The following is a 19,345-nucleotide window of genomic DNA, read 5'->3' on the forward strand; positions in this document are numbered from 1 at the left end:
TAGCCCCCTGCCGCGCCTCCATGTTGGGTTGTTTTGTTAGTTTGTGTATGTGTATGGAACATTAGCTGCCTGGGGCACGGTGATGTGTGCAGACTGAATGAGTGGGAGGAGAGAGGACGTTTGCATGAGTGGCCACGTAGGAACCCGGGTAAGAAGGGCCATGTTCACCCCTTGGCCTCCTACTAGGGTTTGACTGTCTTTCCCCTGACTCACTTTCCCCTGCAAATCAATCAGCACCTCGCCCGCCTGCTGGGACATGGAGTCCATGATGGGCAGGTATGAGGTGGTGGAAATGGCCTAAGCGGCCTCCCTGGTGCCCAGGTGAGGTGAGAGGTGGTCTATTGACCTTCCTATCAGAGGCCAGTATATTGTTATGCCCCTGACCTGTACCCTACTGGGCTCTGCACATGCTCAGAACCCTGCAGTGCTCACTGTCTGCACTGAAATCTTACCAGCCGTGGGACCTTCTCCCAAGGGGCGAGGAGGGAGAATGGGGTGAGAGAAGGAGAAGAGTGAAGGGTCAGAGATAGAAGGAGCAGAGGAGAGTTTAAAGGGGAAAAAGATAGTAAGACAGAAGGGGTAAGTGCAGATAGAGATGGGGAAGCGATTGAGACAGCCATGGAAAGAGTAAGAGAGGCATGGAGACGGCAGCTTAGAAATAGAAAGAGTGATGGTGGAGAATGATAGGATAAAATTGGGGTAAAGAGAATGAGACAGAATTACATACAAATGGGAGAGAAGTGAGTGGGAGTGGGATCAAGAGTTTAGAGATGTGAAACCTGATAGAGAGTCTTTGCGAGTATGTTTGTGTGTGAGAGAGAAACGAAATCAGAGGAAGAGAATGAGGACACTCAGGAGGTGTTTGAAAAGAAATGGTTGTTTCTGTGTGTATGTGTGAGCACTCTTGAATATATAAGGATTGCGCCAAATGCAAGTAAGTAGGAACAGTATGACATTAAGAAGCTGCAAATATTACAAAACAAGGAAACATTAACATTTGGTGTTCGACCTTCATTTTGTGTAACAACTTAACACATTTTGTTATATTGAGACATTTCTCACAGGTATTGATATGTCCTGCAACTGGTATAGATGCCAGTTTCTCTCTCTTGTCCTGAGGCACATTGATTATTAGCTCAAAAGTGTTAATAGTACTGTTGATGGCTTGGCTGCATTCAGGGATTAGAAGCGCCTTCCATTGTTCCCAACAGGTCCTCACACCAACCTTTATTAGCATATGTTGCTGTTATTCTACACATGTGGAAAGTTTGAGACAACTATCCAGGGCAGTGCAAGGGCAATAGAAGTAATTTCGTATCATCATGTTTCACCCCGCCTCTAACCCCGCCCACTACCACGCTCCTAGCTCAATTTAATGAGTACCTGCACTTATTTTTTTCCATTTAAAGGACTAGTTAGTATCCTCAGATGAACTTGTGGGAGCCTGTACAAGTGCATCAGACTAAATATAGCACAGATGATGGGCGGCCTCAATTGAACTTAGAAAAGCTCCAATCGTCCCATTAAAATTAAAGTTTTGATTATTTTTTTTATTTGTGAATTAAGTAAAGTATTTCATCATTGGGGTATTTGTTTTATGAATGCTTGTTTTTATAATTTTTTGTGTTGTTTTGCGGCTCAAATCATCAAAATGCTTTAAGATTGGGGTTCCTGGATTCCAATAGTGACTCAGTGGGGGTCCCTAGATTCTGATAATGATTCAGTGAAGGGTCGCTAGATTCCAGTAATGATTAAGTTGGAACCACTGCTGTATGATATTTAAAATGGCAATTTCAGGACTTGTCAGCAGGTGTGAATTACTCTGAACTAGTGTTATACTATATACAGTATATAGCAAGGCAGACTCAGCACTTCAGTACTCGTAAAGTAAGTGCAAGTATTTTAGGAGTGCAATAGTCTGAATGGTTTAATAGAGCAGTATTCATCAGTGTGCAGATGATATGAGACCACAGTATTGTATATTGTATATAATAGGGCATTGTTGGTCCTCATCATAAGGTATACATGGTGTATGAGAGAATTACTATACTATTTCTTCTGTGTATGTATTCATACTTGCCGACACTAGCCAGGTACTAAGTGAGATTGCAATACTATATGAACTATATCACTGGACTGGTTTGTACTTATAAGGGAGGCACATCACATTGACACTCTGGAATACTATATACAGTGTATAGAAGGATGTTATTGGTACCTGCCAGTATTATTAGAGAGTGCAATACTATGCAAGGTCTGAAAAGAATTGATGATACTAAGTTTTAAAAGAATTTATGATGAAGTGGACCGCCAAATGGTGGCCAATGGAGCTTGCGGAGTTATAGTGCTTGTGCCTCCTGCACACATTTTGGGTGTGGTAGTAGAAAAGAACCTCAGTTTTGAAGCCCATATGAAATCTGTATGCACAACCGGTGTCCGATTATTGTATGTTCCTAAGAAGATCCTGCCTTACATACCTAAGCCTGCTAGAAGCAATACGGCATGGACTCTTGCAAGTCTCTTCTAGTGGGTGTGCCTAAATACCTTATCCATCACTTCCAACTCCTGATGCACCCTGCTGCTAGATTAGCTAATAGGCCTAAAAAGAAATATGTCCATTTCTGCACATCTTGACAAATTAAATTGGCTACCTATGTACAAAAGAGGGTTGTTTAAAGTGCTCTGCCTCTGTCATAAAATCATATCTCTGGTAAATTACAAGACATCCAGAAACTCCATCTTTTCATTGTATGCTCCTGGCGAAGCACTGAGATCTTCTAATGCTGACCTCATTTCGCCCTCCCAATTTAAGAAAGTTAGCCAGGGAGAATGTCATCTGGGAGCGTTCATAGCTAGAACATAGAATTCACTACTGTTGCTCATCAGGCTACAACCAACAGGAAACTGGTCAAGACTCATATGTTTAGGCTTAGTTTAAGAAATGAGGGCCACATGAACGTACGTTAGAAATTGCGAGTTCCTAATTGCGATTCCATGCAAATCGCAATTTGTAAATCGAAATTTCAATTGTACGAAACTCTATTGAGTTTCATTTGTGATTCCCAGTGGGTAGCAAATAGACCTGCCTCATTAATATTCATGAGGTAGACTGAAATTTGGGACCCATTGGTAATCGCTAAAACACAGGGACGGTGGCCTGCTGCGGACAGCAGACCACAATGTCTGTGTTTGCTTTTAAATAAAGCAACGTTTCTTTTTTTAAATACAGACCATTTTCCCTAAAGAAAAATGGGATGCGTTTCAAAAAGAAAAACAAAACATTTCCGTTTCATTTTTTAAGAGTAGGCAGTGGTCGGTGAGAGCACTGCCTGTTCATAAAAAACATTTTCACATGCATTCACAAAGGGGAAGGTGTCCCCTGGAGACCCCTTCCCATTTGTGAATGGTTTACCACCAAATTGAATTTAGTGGTAAAAAGGGAATGTTTTGTGACTGTATTCCAGTAGCAAAGCATTCGTACATGGCCCAGCGAGTTGCTATTAGGAAGAGATGCCCTTAACACGCCCCTTCCTAAAACAGAATCGCACAACCCAAATTTTCAACAAATTACCGATTTGCTATTGGGGCTTTGTACATGCCAAAAAGCCTTTTTGTGTTTGCAAACAGCCCGATTCTGCAATTCGGCCTGTTTGCAACTGGCAAAACAGATTGTACATGTGTCCCTAGTCTTTTAATGTTATTCTGTCCCTGGCCTGTTAAGAGAGCTCATGTATCCTGCTTCTTTGATCTGTCTTTAGTCTACCTCTTAGGAAGTAGCTGCCTGTGCTCTATAAAACTATAAATGCAAACAGAAAAAAATGTTATTATCATTTTATTGGTACTTGACACCAGGGTGCAAGTATTATGGGAGCATGCAATACATTACATCTAAAAAGCACTTTAGTGATACTTGTCAACAAGATGCATTTATTTGGAAGGAGTGCAATACTATATGTGTTTAGTACTTTTCGATACATGTTAACAGGAAGCATGTATTATGAAGGAGCGCAATATTGTATGCATTTAGTACTTTATCGATACATGTCAGCAGGACGCATGTGTCATGTCGCCATGCCTGTCTTACCTTTGTTCCAAGGTCAGGCATGGCTGTGGGCAGGAAGAGGAGGAGCCGCGGGCGGAAGCGGCAGTTCAGGTTTGAAGGCGGGGAAATAAAGACGTGCCTTGCCTCACCACACCGTGTCCATGTGTTCCTTGATTGAGGTTTTGATCAAAAGGAGGGACGCGGAGCCGAGTTTGTTAGGTCCTGCTCGTAGGCCCCAATGAAGTAGTAGATAAGGAATGAGCAGTTCCTAGGGGTGCTGTCTAAGACAGGGGGAAGGGGGGAAGGGGAAGCACAGGTCTTTCTTCGAAATGCCCTCACACACCCCAAGGGATGTCATGCTTCATCATTTGGGCATTTGCCCCTCGTCTGGCCGGCGCTGCAATGCCTGACGGGCTCCCGAAACCGGGGCTCTTTATCGGGGATCTTTTGAAGAAGCCGTATGGGTGCGTGTGGGTGTGAGGGCCAGGTGGTGCACTAGGGGTGAGATGGATAAAAAAGGTTATTAGAGCAGTCCTACTAATTTCAGTTTTAATTATTGAGGTAGCTCCAACCTTATTAAAATTGTGAAGAAGCCCTGTGTAGGAAATAATGTTCCCTAAGGGCTAGTCTTAAGTGAGTGTGGTCAACATGTTTCGTGCCCCATCTGCCCCAGAAGGGGTCAATGGCACTTCGTCTGGACCAAGTAAGTGTGAATTAAGTGCACCGCCGTATCGCACTGGTTGCTGATTACGGCAGGAGGAAGTTAATGGAGAACTGGTACTGGGATGTACCAAGACCCCCAATGGCCTAATTCCGGCTGACGGGGAGGAACAGAGCACAATAGTTGCTCCGGAGCGGCGGTAGACGAGCAACTTTGCCGGTGTCCTACCCTCGCTCTGGGGCCCAGACTAGCCCTTAGGGAACATTATTTCCTACACAGGGCTTCTTCACAATTTTAATAAGGTTGGAGCTACCTCAATAATTAAAACTGAAATTAGTAGGACTGCTCTAATAACCTTTTTTATCCATCTCACCCCTAGTGCACCACCTGGCCCTCACACCCACACGCACCCATACGGCTTCTTCAAAAGATCCCCGATAAAGAGCCCCGGTTTCGGGAGCCCGTCAGGCATTGCAGCGCCGGCCAGACGAGGGGCAAATGCCCAAATGATGAAGCATGACATCCCTTGGGGTGTGTGAGGGCATTTCGAAGAAAGACCTGTGCTTCCCCTTCCCCCCTTTCCCCTGTCTTAGACAGCACCCCTAGGAACTGCTCATTCCTTATCTATTCCTTGATTGAGGGACAGGAAACTGGCGACGAAGGTGGGATGCCAAGTGACCCCCTCGATATCCCCGCAGATCAAAAGAAGCGCGCGTTGCCGCCAATGCGAGCGGAGCGCTCAGATCAAAGGGAGAAGCGTGAACGACGGACGGTGGGCGCATGCGGCCCGCACTTAGGGAGATGTCCCTGAAGGCCTGATTCCAAGACAGGAGTAAGAAGAGGCAGCGCGCAAATAGGGGTAAGCTCAGTAATGATGCCCATGTGAGAATTGGAGCATGCCTGCATGAGTCTCCTTTGGCGGCCATCTTAAAGTCAGGCACTCTGCACCAGCCAAGCTTATTCCTGGTACGGCGGCAATCTTAAGGTCAGGCAATACACCAAAAAGACCCCTGGAGCCTTCCAAAGCGATACTGAACCCCGGCGAACGTCTTTGATGCCTACCATTGCACCCCACCATGTTGGATACTGACAACACATACACAACACATAGTGGCCTGCCGCCTGGACCGATGCTCATGGGTGTATCATACCTGCGCCTCCCCAGAACCACTACCACTGACGTCTGGTAGCAGCATGTGCCCCGCATGGAAGAGTTGGCTTGAGGACTTTGAGGACTTCATGAAGGGGTCACAAGTCCGTGACTCCAACCATCAGCTCATAGCCCTACGTAACCTCGTAGGTAAAGACATTGGACAAATCATCAAAGACCTACCTCCGGCCAACGCTGCGTCATATGAGGGCATGAGAGAAACGTTAAAAAAGAAGTTCCTTCCCAAGCGCAACCTTGATTACGAGCGCTACACATTCAACCTCGCGTCTCAGGAGCGAGACAAACCCATGGGCGATTTCATCTCCCGTCTCAAACGTCTAGCTCGCTATTGCGAATTCGACAACTTCACCACAGAAGATGCGCTGCGTCTACGAATCATTGACGGATGTCAATCGGAATCACTACGCCGCCGACTACTGAAGAAGCACTGCACTCTAGATGAAATAGAAGAACTCACTCTCATCAATGATCAAGCAGAAGAACACACGAAGAAAATGGAGGCCAGTAAAACTGAAAAAAAAGAACAAGCTCTTCGCGTGCAATCTCACACAGAACCGAGGCACCGTCCAGACCGTCACACCTCGGGAAGATTTGCAGGATCACCTCGTACAAGTCACCCCGTCGAGGGACCAAGAACAGTCACTCCCGTAGACACCCTCCACAGTGTTACCGGTGTGGCCAAGACTACCCGCACACGGGTCAATGTCCAGCTATTGGCCAACAATGCCACTGATGTGGAAAAGACAATCACTTCGAAGCCGCCTGCCAAACCAGGCGCACGGAGACGAGACAGACCAAGCAAAACACAGGATCGCGCCATCATGCAAGGGCCGTACAAGGACGGAGAGACCACTCGACGAGCTCATCAATATCCAGTACACAGTCATACAGCTCATACCGATCCCAATGATCAACGTCCAGAGAATCATCCTCTCTTACACCCATTTCACAAGACAGTGATGAATATGTGTGCATGGTGGCGGATCCAGATAGATTGAAGAAGTACCCGCGACTACACATCCGAATAGGAAGCCATTCCGGCAAGTTTGTTCTAGACACAGGCGCATCGCTCAATTACATTTGCACCACTGAATACCAGACCATGAACCCGAAACCGAAACTAAAGCCAGCCGCAGTACGGGTCTACACGTGGATGTCCAGAGAACTGCTACCTTGTCTAGGACAATTTCGTACCACGCTGACCTACAAGGACAGGAAAATTCAAGCACAAATCCACGTGATTGAAAGCCCGGAAGCGGCAGACTGTCTCCTCAGCCTGCCAACGGCGAAATGCCTAAAGCTAGTTGAGATCCTGTACAAAGTGGACGATTCGCCAGACATTATCAACAAGTTCCCAAAGCTGTTCAACGGCCTAGGAAAGCTAGCTCACTTCAAGGTCAAGTTGCACATAAACAAGCAAGTGACACCAGTGGCACAGTATCACAGGAAAGTGCATTTTCACCAACAACAAGCGGTAGATGACGAACTCCAAGATCTCCTAAAGGCAGACATCATAGAAAGATCAACTGGACCCACTCCATGGGTGTCGCCGGTAGTGGTTGTGCCCAAGAGAGGCCAGGACAACAAAGTACGCCTGTGCGTAGACATGCGAGCCCCAAACACAGCCATCAAAAGGGAGCGACACCCAGGCCCGCACATCAGCGATATGATCACACGCCTGAATGGAGCGACTGTTTTTTCGAAACTTCACCTTAACAAACGGTATCATCAGCTCGAATTGCATGAACAATCAAGATACATCACCACATTCACCACACACTAAGGACTTTTCAGGTATAAATGCGTCAACTTCGGGATCTCATCTGCTGCTGAGATTTTCCAGGAGACTGTTCGGCGATTCATACAAGACATTCCAAATGCCTTCAATTACAGTGACAACATCTTGGTGTTTGGAGAGACCCAGAAAGATCACGATAAAGCGCTAGACCGAGTGTGCCACTCCCTCCTCGATGCCAACCTCACACTCAATCAGGACAAATGTGAGTTTCATAAGTCGACTCTCAAGTTCTATAAACACATCTTCTCAAAAGAGGGTATGAGACCTGACCCCGAAAAAGTGTCAGCACTATCGCACACTCCGCAGCCGCAGGATTTCAGCGATATCCGCTCATTCCTGGGTATGGCCAGCTACTGCGCCCGCTACATCAAAGACTACACCACCTTCAGTTACCCTCTGAGGGAACTAACTCGTCAAGGACAAAGTTTTCAATGGTCGGCCACGTGTGACCGAGCTTTTAACTAAATCAAGGCAGCGGTGAGTTCAGCCATCAATTTAGCATATTTCAACCCCAAGCGAAAGACAGAAATCACAGTAGATGCCAGCCCTGATGGGCTAGGGGTGATTCTAGCGCAATATGATGATGAAGCCGACCAACGCCACGTTGTTGCGTATGCCAGCCGCAGCCTTACTGACACCGAAAAGGCGTACTCTCAATCAGAAAAGGAAAGCCTGGCAGTCGTGTGGGCAAGTGAACATTTTCACCTCTTTGTGTATGGCAAGCACTTCACACTCATCACCGACCACCAAGTGCTGACTACCATTTTTGGGAACCCCAGGGCGAAGATGCCTCTGTTAATAGAATGATGGGGCAAGACTACACGTACACCATCATTCACAAACCGGGGAAGGCGGAGAACCTGGCAGATTACATTTCACGGCATCCTCAAGCTCTGACACGAGCGCGACACTCGGTGGCTGAAGAATATCTTCATTTTGTCATTGATCGAGCCTGCCCACCGTCTGTTCCACTAGAAGCCATCATTGAAGCATGTACAAACTATGCCACTATCCAAAACATCATGCATCATGTTCGCACGGACTCCTGGCGCCACATAGAGGAACCGAAGACAAATGACACCATCAACACACAGGAACTCATGGCATTCAAACATGTCAAAGACGAACTCTCCATCAGTGACAATGGACTATTACTAAGAGGTCGGAGAATCGTCATTCCCAGCCAGCTGCGACAGGGAATTGTAAATCTAGCACACAAAGGACATCGAGGGGTGGTAGCCACGAAGAAAGCGCTGCGAGAATGCATCTGGTTCCCCTCCCTTGATCATATAGTGGTGACCACACTACAAGACTGCCCACACTGTCAACTGGTAGGGCGAGAAGAACCGCACGCTCCTCTGCAGATGTCGGACTTACCAGATAGTGTCTGGCAACACGTAGCCATTGACTTCTTTGTCCCGCTGAAGTCGGGAAAATACATCCTCATCATTATGGATGAATACTCCCGATTCCCCATCGCTCACCAGATTTCCTCCACCAAAGCGACCACTTTCATACCGGTAATTGACAAAGCATTTGCCGCATGGGGAATCCCCACGGTGGTGAAGTCTGACAATGGGCCACCTTTTAATGGACAAGAATTTGCAGAATTCTCGAGACATCTAAACTTCAAGCATCGGAAAATCACTCCACTGTGGCATCAGGCAAATGGGATGGTGGAGCGATTTATGGCCATCATAAAAAAAACAGTCCAACAAGCTGAGCTAACTCACCGTGACATTCAACCAGCACTAAATGAAGTACTGCGAGCATACAGGACCACGCCACACAGCACCACGAACCAATGTCCTGCCACTTTGATGCTTGGCCGGACCCCTCGCACCCGGATACCAACCCCAGATGCTATCACGCAGTCCAGAACCACAACTTCTGACCACGAGACCCTGATCCGGTTGGATCGGACTAAGAAGGCGAAAATGAAGGAATATGCAGACCACCGCAGACAGGCCATGACATCTGATATCCGAGAAGGAGACTGGGTGCTGGTGAGACGAGAAAGGAAATCCAAAACAGACAACCGTTACCACGATCACCCACTACAAGTAACAAGGAAAAAAGGAACCATGATTACAGCTGAGTCTGGAAGCAAAAGAACAACCAGAAACGTGTCGCACTTCAAAAGATGCAACCCAACAGCCTACACTTGGGCTGAGAGACCTAACTGGGACACGGACTTGTCAAGTCAAGAAGAGAACAGCCACAAAGAACCCATACGGGTCTCAGAGACCCGTGATCGGAGAAGAGAACATCCTCACAGCCCATCACGACCCAGCCGACCGCGACGGGATATTCGGCGGCCCGTCCGACTCATTGAAGAACTCTGAGAGAGACATTGAACATTTAAAATACAAAAGGGGGAGATGTCATGTCGCCATGCCAGTCTTACCTTTATTCCAAGGTCAGGCATGGCTGTGGGCGGGAAGAGGAGGAGCCGCGGGTGAAAGCGGCAGTTCAGGTTTGAAGGCGGGGAAATAAAGACGTGCCTTGCCTCACCATCCCGTGTGTTCCTTGATTGAGGGACAGGAAAGCATGTATTATGAAGGAGCGCAATATTGTATGCATTTAGTACTTTATTGATACACGTCAGCAGGATGCATGTAGCATAAAGGAGCGCAATACTGTATGCGTTTAGTACTTTATCGGTACATGTCAGCAGGATGCATGTAGTATGAAGGAGTGCAATACTTTAAGCGTGTATTACTTTATCGATATTTGTCAACAGGATGCATGTATTATGAAGGAGCGCAATGCTGTACTTGTTTAGTAGTTTATCGATACATGTCAGCAGGATGCATGTAGCATGAAGGAGCGCAATACTGTATGCATTTAGTACTTTATCTGTACAAGTCAGCAGGATGCATGTAGTATGAAGGAGTGCAATACTCTAAGCGTTTATTACTTTATCGATACTTGTCAACAGGATGCATGTATTATGAAGGAGCGCACGGCTGTACTTGTTTAGTAGTTTATCGATACATGACAGCAGGATGCATGTAGCATGAAGGAGCGCAATACTGTATGCATTTAGTACTTTATCTGTACATGTCAGCAGGATGCATGTAGTATGAAGGAGTGCAATACTCTAAGCGTTTATTACTTTATCAATACTTGTCAACAGGATGCATGTATTATGAAGGAGCGCAAGGCTGTACTTGTTTAGTAGTTTATCGGTTCATGTCAGCATGATGCATGTAGTATGAAGGAGCGCAAGGCTGTACTTGTTTAGTAGTTTATCGGTTCATGTCAGCAGGATGCATGTAGTATGAAGGAGTGCAATACTGTATGCGTTTAGTACTTTCTCGATACATGTCAACAGGATGCATGTATTATGAAGGAGTGCAATACTGTATGCTTTTAGTACTTTCTCGATACATGTCAACAGGTTGCATGTAGTGTGAGAGACTGTAATACTATATAGATCTGGGACTTTATCGTTGCTTGCCATCAGTGCAATCTGTGTAATGTCTATAAAAGGCATTTGTTGGTGCTTGTCAGTTGGATGCATGCATTAAAAGAGAGTGCAATCCTGCAGAACGTCTATAGATGGCTTCTATTGATACTTGCCAGCGGCATTATCATGAGGCAGTGCCACACTGTATACTATGTACAACAGAACCGTGTGTATACCTGCCAGTGGGATGCAGGAACTAACAATAGCATGTACAGTACATAACAGAATAATCCTGGGGCTTGCTAGAAGGACGCAGGCTGCACGAGACAGGGAGATCTGACACTTCCTCCATTATTTCAACCACTAAACAACAACATGACGTAACGAGTGAACTCAAACGTGACAACCAGGCTATTACGGAAGACGTTGCCTCCAGGAAAAACAATAATATGTAGCCGCCATTAACACACCCCTAGGGCACAGCAATTAACTGTCGAGGTTTGCCTCCCGAGTGGCATCAGGTGCTCTTGAAACTGTAGGGTCTTTGTAACTATATTTCAGAGGCAGAGAAAAAGGACTATATAGAAAAATGCACCCTATTAATCTTGCAAAATTGATGAACTGGTAAGGGCTGGACGTGTAGGGATTACTGGGCGCATGCTAATGCGGCTGTTAATTGAGAGTGCGCTTTACTGTGCTTTTGGATAAGAACTGGGCCGCGGTCTCTGGGATTAGTTCACATTTAATCATTTTCTGTGAATTTGTCGAGCAACGGCGGCTAATATGGCGTGGTGGCGGCTTTACCTTGTGCCAGGACCGCAGGTGCAGGCGCTCAGGGTTCCTAGGGTCAGGCACAGGCCTCACATGGGACATATGACAGAAACTTTGGACGAGTGCAAATCCATTTTCATCAGTTTGATACTTCTCTAGAAGGGAATGGCGCAAACATAATTTACACCAAGGCAAACATGGACTAAACTGATTTTATTATGTTTTTGCTTTGTTTATAGAATAAGAAATTAAGAGATATCACCTATCTTAGTTTTTTGTTAATCTGTCCTTCTCGCCATTATCTATGATAGTCAAGCAGGTGATCAGCTCCAAGAGAGGGTTCAGAGCGCTATAAAAATGTTCTCACTCGTTAAGAATATTAATTTCTCCATTATTCAAATGGGAATGATGTTTATAACAGTGAGGCAAAATCTATCAAAATTAGGTCCGCTTTATACATAGTTTATAAAAAGTGGAGCAAAATCGGTTTGCCCCATGTCTTTAAAAAATGTTATTCACGGAGTGTACTATGATTCCTGCATGTGTAAAGTGATTTCTGAGCAAGAAGATGTGTTGTAAATGGTTCTCAATGGTTCTGTAAACTATTTCCTCCCTACTTGCCATGATGCAAGCCCTTTTCGTTGATGTAGACTGGGGCAACCTTGTTTACTACATTCCGTATTGCACAACCAGCGAAATACTGCCAGATGGACTTGTTCTCATTCTTGCGCAAGAGCGAAGTTCCTCAGTGCTCTGAATGAGCAGGAAGAGGTGGTTCCAACGTTGTGTTCCTTATATGGTGATGATTCCCCTATCCAATAAACAGGCCATTGGACTAGCTATAGCAGTGACCAACAACACTAATTTGCAGTTTCACTGCTGTGGAAACCGCTCTGCTGTCCTTTGTACAGACTAGTGAGTTGTACTGACAGTTGCCTTGGTGACGGCCTACCTTGGTGATTGGTTATTACTGACAAGTGCCTTGGTGATGGCCTACCTTGGTAATTGGTTATGCCATCTGTTCTGGACTCCTGAAGAAACTCATCAACCAGGGGCGGCTCCTACATTAGGGCGCAGGAGCGTCGCCCCACTGCTTTCTCGCAGTGCGAGAAGCAGAAACATAAAATGGTATTTTAAATACCATTTTATGTTTCTGCTTCTTGCGCTGCGAGAAAGCAGAAGGGTATGCCTGGTTTTGGGCGGGCTGGTGGGCGGGTTGGTGAGAAGTGGCTTGCCCAATGCTGTGGGCCCTGACTGTTTGGTCGGCCCTCTGGGGCCGACCAAACCAGTCATGCTCACTCTGCATTTTATCTATGTAGGCTGCATGCAGCCTACATAGAGAAAACGGCCTATCCATAGGCATAGGAAAGCAGCAGGAAAACGCAGAACCCGGCCAGGAGCAGAGGCGGTGCAGGGCCTGGTATGGTAATTAAAAAAAAAAAAAAGTAAATTCCCCCTGTGCAAACTCCAGCGTGAACCCCGCGTGACCCATTCACGGCCCCGCCACCCGCGGGTCATGCAAGCCGCGACTGTCATCAACAGGCTGCGAAGGGTTCAGAACCAAGTCCCTGAATGTGCCCGTCATTGGCTGAGGGTCCAGCGCACCCAGTCCAGGGATGTTTGTTTGGCCCCACAGTAAATTCCAAAAGGCTCACTCACTCTTTCATTCTTCTGAGGTCTCAAAACTAAACACAATTGAGATGACTAACATTAAACATCCGTTATGGTCTACATATATGCCCGTTGTGTACCTGAATTTACTGCTCTGCAAGCTCAGTGTAGACGAAAATGATATTCAAGGTCCATCACACTGTACTCTAAGCTTAATGGCCCCAAATCCTATCCACAGTGCGCAAACCCTACTATGACCATCTCATCTTCTTACGATCATCGAGTGCGCATGTGATCCCACAAAGAGCCTGCAAACATCTGAAGTGCAGATGGCAGCCCCTTAGAGTGCAGGTCCCATGGATGCAGAATACCCTGTCCCCAAGCCAGAGGCGTGTTCCAAAGTACATTCACTTCAGGAAGAAGGTGAAAATAGAACTTATCCTGCTCGTCTACATTTGAATGCGACTGAAGGGTGCTGCAAGGAAGAATGTCCGGCTGGGAAGTCCTCTTCGATGACTGTAATCCAACTTTCCTCTATTCCGCTTTTACTGATCCTGTTTCACACTCTAAAGTAACAATAAGGCAACTCACAAGGCTCTCCAAAACCCTGTAATAAATAGATAAATAAATACATACATACACGGGGCGGCTACTCCGTAAAGGCGGAGGAGAATCGTTCCACAGCCCAGCACCAGCAGATGATGAATAAAATGATAATACCACAATGATTTTCTCATTTTATTTATGCTGTCTGAGCCCCACAATAAGTATAGAGAAGGGCGGGCGGTCATGTCAGGAGGAGGAGTTGTGTGCACTTATAAGTGTGCATGTGTGTTGGGCTGGCCGTCCTAGGCCAGCCAAACGCACATGCACACTTATGTTTCTCCAAACCAGCTGTGTTACACAGCCGGGTATGGCTCCAATGCACTGTATGAGCGGCAAACGAGGCCGCTCAGACCAATCCTGGCACTGCTCTCATACTATGAGAGGAGCGTCTGGATTAGGTGTGGAGCGTGTGCCTTGAGGGCCCACCCCCTTCCTGCCAGACAAGGGGAGCAGCGAGGTGGCCGTCACCATGAGTGGAGCGCCAGATAAGTCATTTTTTTTTTACTTTGATATTATTTCTCCCCCCCCAGCCCCTCGCCCTCCCAGCACAGCCGTCCTGCTACTTTAGATAGGCGGCTGCCGCCACTGCACATACATGCATGTATTGCAGTCATGTTGGACGTCAGCTAGATCCTGATGCCACATTTATGTTTCATGAAGCACTACCAACATGCTTTAGGATAACCATTCCTGCTTCTAGGACGTGAAAGCTATGCTGAATACGCCTGAATGCATACTCACTGTCATAGTTAGTGTAATCACCTTCTGCAGGTTATTACAGACATTGTCTCCATTCCTTAACTTTTCACATACAAATCATTGAATTTATGTGTGCTGACCTTATTATTAGTTAACTGGAAATAAAACAAGACTACAACACCCAGAATGCATTCAGGATTTAACACTGGGACTTGAAACAGTGTGCGTAGTGGCTTGAAGGATGGTTGGCACCCTCATCATATTGAGGATGGAGCGGAGGCTGATGTGAGAATCCATGAGGTGGGATCCAATGCTAGTCTGCCACATTAGTTAGACCTCAAGCACTATATGGGGAGTTTTGTTCTTTGATGCCTTGCACCAGAGCTATCCCTAGACCCAGCTTTTTAGCCAAGAGGTTTTGGATTCTGGAACCTTTATTGGGAACAACAAGAATTTTCTGAAGGTGACCCTCTAGAGATAGCTCTCCTTAGTTAGTATCTCTGTGTACGGGTTGGAAAACAAAATTCTCTTTAATCAAAACTCGTCATTTTTCAGACTAGGACAGCCTAGTGCAAGCTCTGGGTTTGTCAGAGATCAGCATGCCATCTGCTTCAATGTTGTAGCCGTTCACTGGCGTTCCTCTTTACTCTTCCAGTGACCCTGACTTGCCAGTTCCCTCCCTTTCAGCTAGTTACATCCTGGCAAGGAGGGCTTCCTCGAACCCCCTCTCCCCCGGCACACCTAAAATGGATCATATGGATCTAGTATGGGGTTATTTGAAGGGTAACCAAATGTCTCCTGCATTTGTCTTCCCACTCCACACCCTTTCTATTTTCCCACCCCTGCTTTCCTTTCACCTGCTTGACTCATCTGCTTTACTATAGGCTTTGTCCTTGACAGCAGCCTGTATAGCTTAGAGGGATGCTGGAGGTATGTGAGTGCTCCACTGGCCCCAAAGAACCATTCTGGGCCTTGGGTTGGAACTGTTCAGGGTAAGCCTGTGAAAGAGAAAGGTCAGCAAGTGTAAAAGGTGCTGGCACTTAATTGTATCAGCACCAAACTTGTGCTTTAAGAGCTCTGTCAGCGTGAGAACTCTAGTGATATGAAATGGTGCAACATGGATAGAGCACAAAATGTGTCCTTTTTTGCCTCTGTCCTCCAACTTGTGGCTCTGTCATGTCAGCCTTGGAGTCATTGGCACTGCAAACGTGGGTGAGTGAAGGGGTGGGCAAATGGGTGGTGGGTGGTGCTGCGTCATCCTTGCTCCAGTCTTCTTCGCTCGTAACTCAAGGGCCCCAGCTAACTCTCTTAACCAATCCTGGCGCTGCTCTCACAGCATCAGAGCAACGTCAGAATTAGTGGGAGCGGCCTCTATCAGTGCTCACAAGAGCATTGGAGGCTTTTGCTTTCTCTAACCCAGCTGTCTTAGAGAGGTGTAAAGTGCACATGTGTGGCTGGCCGTGGCAAGACAGCCGGCCAAAAAGACATGCACACTTTAAACAAGTGCAAAAGGCAACCCACCCTCCTCCATGCTGCTGATTCAGCAGCGTTCCTGCCCGACACTCTGTTTCGGACAGGGTGATGTAAAATGAAATGGTAATAAATTAACTTTATTACTATTTTATTTTTCATCTCTGGTGGCATTTCAGTGGGATGGCGCTCCTCCGCTATAACGGAGGAGTCGCCCCTGCTTGGTCTGTGGCTGTCTGTCCTTTGCCTGTTGTAAGCCATTATCTTTTGCAACAACCAGGTTATATCATGTGCACAGGTTGTGACATAACCTGTCTTAAAAGAATCAACAAATTAAATCCAGTGATGGGATTAGATGAAAAAATAAACCAAGTCTACTCATCGCCCTAATTACTTTCGCTTATTTGCCAATGAGTACCAACACAGGAGCAGTAGTGGTTGAGTTCATCACCCATGTCCTTCCTCGAAGACCATGGTTCATGTTCTCCTTCTGTCATTACAATTTCTCATTGTTTGACACTATATTGGGGTCGAAAATGTCCACCTAAAATAACATTGCTTCTAGTACGTCTCCTCCACTTCATCATCACAGTAATTATATCATCATTATTCTTACCTCCACCTATGCTTTTCAAATTAGGTTGATATAGTGGACTTAACATTATTGTCATGAAATATAATGCAAGAAGTTTGGTGGGCTATACTCAGTTTCTTGTCCAGAGGAGAATCCAACAGTGCGAGGGGACTCAGTTCAGGCGGGCTAGGAAAGGATGGTGGTTGGTTGCTGGTGACAGTAATTCACTCTCATTAAGGATTTCTGTGAGCGTACCCTTTTTAACTTGGATGTGAACCATGTGTTGGTCAGAGCCAATCAGAAACAGTCCTGGTCTCATTATGGAGGTCACGCCAGCATTGTATGGTTTCATTATCAGGGCTGGACTGGGAACCAAAACCGGCACTGGCAAAGTGCTCGCCGCCCCCCCGGGCTTGGGGGTGCCTCCGAGCTCTTTGCCAGGGCCGGTTTTCGGCCGATTTTGTTACAGGGCCGATTTTGCAGCTATGGCTAGTCCGGCCCTGTTCATTATCTGCTCAGAGCTTGTTTTAAGCATGAAGGCAGAGTAGGATATACAGGAGATACGCAAAGTATGAACACTACCAGACCTGCTGGGCTTGGTGGATTTGTTTGTGTCATGCTCTATTTACAGTGCTTAATTTGTAAAACAATAAATGCTGGGGTCCAAAGTTTTGCTCAGAAGCCCAGGGCCCATGCTTCAAATATCGGTGGTGCTGAATACCAAGACTGGTAATCTTGATTCCACCTCGTGCCTCTCTCATCCACCACTACACAATCCATACCCCTTTATCCCTGTGTAGGTTCTTTTTCATCCCTTCTTTCACCCTTTGTCACTGTTTTTCTGTCTTTCTCTTCCTCATTCTTTCCCCCTTTTGTGTTTTTCTCTTTCTTGCTTCGATGAAAGTTTGATAAGGAGAAATACGTGTTGGACTCCACACCTGAGTGCCTGTGGGCTCCACCTGCAACCACCGTCTCAAATTAAGCAATGCCTATAGATCTAGGTATGCTATCAGATTGCTATGCGTTATTCCTTGCTCCTCCTAGCTCAGAAATGTATGCAGTGCTCGATGAATTACATATTTCTAAATCTGATTAGCTAACAAAGCACACGAGGACCTGAGTATCACTTCCACCAGCACTTCCTGATCCCTCATGTAGGACCTCTTTCTTCCATCCATGGATGCCTAACCTTGAAGTCCCAGCAACGTTTCTTGCCTTTTTATTCATAGTTCCCGGATTCATCCGCTGTCTCTTTGCTAATTGCAGAAAGGAGGGGATACACATCTACGCCCCCTTTGGCTGTTCTGGCCAGCAGGCGCTATTTTGTGTCTTGGAAGCAACGATGGTCCTTTGTATCTTTGTCTGTGGCTGATTCTTCATTGCTCCCACGCTCTACCCAGGTGTAGGAGGTGGAACTGATTAGATGTGATGGAGGAGATAACCCCCCATTTTGTTAACATGTAGTTTGCCCGTGTTTCCAGAGCCCTGAAGAGTCATCTGCTCTCCAGCAGCAGACCCATCCAAACACATGGAGGGTTTAGGGATGAGCTCTTTGCCCTTGTTTAATTTTCGGTGATCCAGGTGATGAGGAAACGAGTTCCAACCCCACATGCTCTCTGAGTGCTTTGGGAGATGCAAAGAAAGCGTGGGCAGATAGATAATAATATTGGGTGTCTGCGACGGGAGGCCTTTCTTGACTAGTGGCAATGTCAAAATCTTCCCTCGCAGTCGAATCTGCCCCCAAGCCCAGACTAACTGTCTTAGCTCAGACCTCACAGCTTTGAAAAAATGTTTTGTTAAGGGGTATGTTCATAAAAAGGTAGAACAATGGAGGCATCACCACCCACCTTTATTATCGCAACCCTACCAGCAAGCGACACGGGCAATGTGATCCATTTATCTAACTGTGGGTGCAGTTTACTCATCACCGGCCCATAGTTATCCCTAAGGACTATCTCTCTATCCCTAAGTATCTGATACAGGCTTCCGTCCATAATAAAGGGTAGTCTACTTCATCTGCCTTGGTAGCTGGCATCGCAGGGCATATTTCAGATTTGTACCCATTAATCATTACTCCAGAGTATGCACCAAATGTAGAAATTAGCCGCATTATGGGTGTAAAATTGTTTTTTTGATGTTAAACAAAAAGCATTATATCGTCAGCATACATTGACACCTTTAACCATCTATGAGTGAATGGCAGTCCCCGTTGTGGATGATGTTGTCACAGTTTACAAGCCAAAGGCTCCACGGTGATAACAAAAAGGTGCGGCAACATGGGGCAGCACTGTCTAGTGCCGCTTGTAAGCGCCATTGGTTTGGAAGGGATCTGATTCATAAGCACCCGGGATAGTCACGTGGTATACACTAGCTTTATCATATGTAGTGTTCGAGCCCCCAGCCCCATTCTCTTAAGTACAGTGTACAGGAGTGGCCATTCAGTTGAGTTGAAGGCCTTTTATGCATCTATAAAAAGCCAAAACCGCCAGACTCTCTTAATCTGATGTATTAGGGCAAATATCAAGTGAAT

The 19,345-nt window shown here is 46.3% G+C and overlaps 1 protein-coding gene across 8 annotated transcripts in view; it reads left to right on the forward strand.

Annotated features, from left to right (window-relative positions):
* The window catches only part of SLC4A4 (solute carrier family 4 member 4), a 739,594-nt gene that overhangs the window by 227,773 nt on the left and 492,476 nt on the right, over nucleotides 1-19,345 (forward strand). The window lies entirely within an intron of this gene.

This window comes from Triturus cristatus, chromosome 2_2 (genome assembly GCF_964204655.1).
Source record: "Triturus cristatus chromosome 2_2, aTriCri1.1, whole genome shotgun sequence".
NCBI classification, from domain to species: domain Eukaryota; kingdom Metazoa; phylum Chordata; class Amphibia; order Caudata; family Salamandridae; genus Triturus; species Triturus cristatus.